The 3,239-nt window shown below is 40.5% G+C and overlaps 1 pseudogene; it reads left to right on the top strand.

Moving 5' to 3' along the window:
* Positions 1 to 2,360: 2,360 nt before the first annotated feature.
* On the top strand, positions 2,361 to 3,022 carry LOC122118561 (annotated as a pseudogene).
* The last annotated feature ends 217 nt before the right edge of the window (positions 3,023 to 3,239 follow it).

Below are 3,239 nucleotides of genomic sequence, written 5' to 3'. Positions count from 1 at the left end.
CAACCATATACCCCATTTCCCCAAAGAATTCCATTGTTAGATATATATTCCCAGAACCTTTCCCATGCATATACAAATATCTATGTCCATGAGTATAAAATACACACATTACCGATTATATCATATATAGGTTGCTTCTCACTTGATAGAGCATCCTGTGGTGTTCAATGTATATGTCATATTGTACTGAATTAATCAGCCTGTACATGATCAGAGGCAATTTCAATGGTTTTATATTATTTTAGACACATCTCATTCCTCCTAATGTTTTTCCACTAGTGAAGTAAAAGAATATCATTGAAGCATAAAGGAAGTGGCTAGTTTCCCATGCCCTCCCTTCCCCCACAATTCTAATTTGTGATAGAGACTGCCAAAGAAGTATGGCTATAAATTCTTTTTAAAAATTAAGAACATTCTGCCAAGAAGCTACTCTCTTTTAAGAGAATGTGAAATTCAGTAGGAGTTAACATTTGTGAGCATTAAATATTGACATATGACTGTGTTTTCTAATATATAATTAACGTTGTGTGTGTGTGTGTGTGTGTGTGTGTGTGTGTGTGTATGTACCGAACCTGAGGGTGAATTCAGTGCCTGAGTGCTGTCCTGGAGCCTTTGTACTTGAACCACACCTCCATTTCCTATTTGTGGTGTTTAACTTGAGATTAGTTTCTCAGGGACTTTCCTGCTTGTCCTGACTTGGATAATCACATCTCAGGCTCCTGAGTAATTAGGATTACAAGCCTGAGCCACAGATGGCTAGCCATTATAATCCTCTGGTTCTCAGAATGACACTTCTCTTTTTTTGCTCCAAAAACTGGCAGTGGCTACTTGATTGGCCTGGATAGGAGCATCTTCAGGGATTGTGGTCGGGGCTTTAGAATAGAATGCAAATAATACCTTCCCCAGCAGCTAATCTCCATCATCATTACTGTCTAAATAAAACTTATAAATTGAGAAATTTGCTTTCAAAATTGAATTTCTATTGAACATATTGCCTTATTATTGCACAAAATAATGGACTCCATTATATTTTCATATATTTTGATAATATTCACTTTCATCATCCACTTTTGCCTGTCTCCTCCCATTGTTCCCCCGTTTTTACGTTTTTCCCTGTCTCCTTCCCTCTCTCTTGCCCTCTCTCTCTTTTTTCTCCCTCTCTCTTTTTCTCTCTCATTCTCTGCCTGCCTCTCTGCTTTTCACTTTTTGCCTGCATTCCACCTTTTAAGCAAAGCCTCAAGTTCTGGCTTTATGCAAGTGAATTGGAATTAAGATTTTTAGCCAGGCACCGGTGGCCCTCACCTGTAATACTAGCTACACAATATGCTGAGATCTGAGGTTCTGGCTTCAAAGCCAGCCCAGGCAGGCAAGTCCATGAGACTCTTATTTCTAATAAATCACCAGAAAACCAGAAATGGCTTTGTGGCTCAAGTGGTAGAGTGCTTGCTTTGAGCTGAAGAGCTGATTTGTAGTGCCCAAGTCCAGGGTTCAAGACCCATGACTGACCAAAAAATAAGTAAATAAAACATTTTCATGGATTTTTCTGTAAAAACATGATCATAAATTAAATTTATTCACAAAGATACTATAGGAATTTAATTTTGTTGGGTAATTAACAACTATTTAAATTATTTTTGACAAATTATAATGAATCATGCTTTATGAATCTCATCTTATTCTGAAATATTATAAAAACAGTAGAGTTCTTCTACAGGATTCCAACCTAAAGGGAAGCCCTGTTCCATATCAGAAGCATATATCAACCATTTCTTTCTCCTGTACTCACCTTACCTTACATCTATTCATTTATTATTTTTATTTGTCAATTATCTTTAAGCAGTTGTACAAAAGAAGTGCCATGTAACAAAGCAGTTTATGAAGACAGTGCATATTGATCCATGCCATCCTTACAACATTCAACTCCCCCTGACACATCCCTTCCTTTACTTTTCTTAATTTTGTGGTATATGCAATGAATTCCTTTTTAGAAAAGTAATTTAGTTTATAATTATTATAAAGAGGTTGTGTAGAGGGATTTCAATTTCATGAGGCAGATAAATACATTTCCTTTCATACAGCATCTTCTGTTCCCTCACTCTCATCCAATGAGCTCATTTACATTCTGTCCCTTCCTCCCTTCATTTGTCTACCCTTTCCATACCCTCCTCTTTAATGCACCCAATTCTTGGTATTGATATTTTCAGGCTTTGACCTAGTCTTTCTAAAGGTTATAGTATTTGGGCCACATTGGCAGCAGCGATGGTGGTGCAGGAAGGCTCCCAGAATGAAGACAACAATCACATGCAAGGTAAACTGCGTGAAGGGCACGCCAGAAGTACTGGACCCTCTTCTTCAGGTACATGACACAAAGTAAGCCCTCTGGGGCTCAGGAGTTCATGTGCTCGGGAGCACACTCCTGTTCTTCCCTCATGGCCAGCAAAAGAGCACAGCAGCACTGTCCATGTTGGTGTTGGAGTCCCCAAAGAAGGCAGAAGTGGATGTAGTGTCTGGCTAGGATGTTCAGTTTGATGGACCTCACTGATCCAGAGCCTTGAAGTGTTTCAGTTGGGGTTCCTGGAAACAGGGCCACCCCTGGTTCCATTTGCTTTGGGCATTGACTCTGTGGAAAGCGAGAACTACTGGGAACCTTGATACTACTTTCTACACTCCACAGACAGTGTTGGCTCTGCCAACATACTGGTGGAGGACTCCATGGCCCGAAGCTTCCCAGGCAAGTGGACATGCTCGTGCCCCAGGCAGTGCTGCAGTTTCTCTATTGGAAAAACAAAAGCAGGTCTGTGGTCTTCATCATGTATGCATAGAAGTACCATCCAACAAACACGGGCCACCCTCTGTCCAATCCCTGCTCCACTTCATCTGGTTTCTGCTGCGAGCCATGGATGGTGCCAAGCTGACTGTATTCATGGTGCTGTATTAGTAGTGCCAGCCCTCCCTGTTCAGGCACCTGATGCATGACAAGTATCTCAACAGGACAGAACAGGACAGGACAGTTCTCCCTTAGGGTGCACCCAAGCTTTCCTCTTCCTATGGTGGTGCTAGGCCACCTCCTGGCCTCCATTATTTACTCTATCACCTAAAATGTTCTTTCTTATTTATGCTCTATGCATTAAAAATTTCTTCAAAGACAAGATAAACTGTTCATGGCTTTCATTCTCACTGCTCTAAATCCTGAGATGCTTACATTATGCCATTCTGCTTTGAGTAAAGACCCTCCAAAT

Source organism: Dipodomys spectabilis, unplaced genomic scaffold, assembly GCF_019054845.1.
Source record: "Dipodomys spectabilis isolate Male_0828 unplaced genomic scaffold, ASM1905484v1 ptg000155l, whole genome shotgun sequence".
NCBI lineage: Eukaryota > Metazoa > Chordata > Mammalia > Rodentia > Heteromyidae > Dipodomys > Dipodomys spectabilis.
Note: the sequence above shows the minus strand (reverse complement) of the source record. Positions and strands in the feature narration are given on the sequence as shown.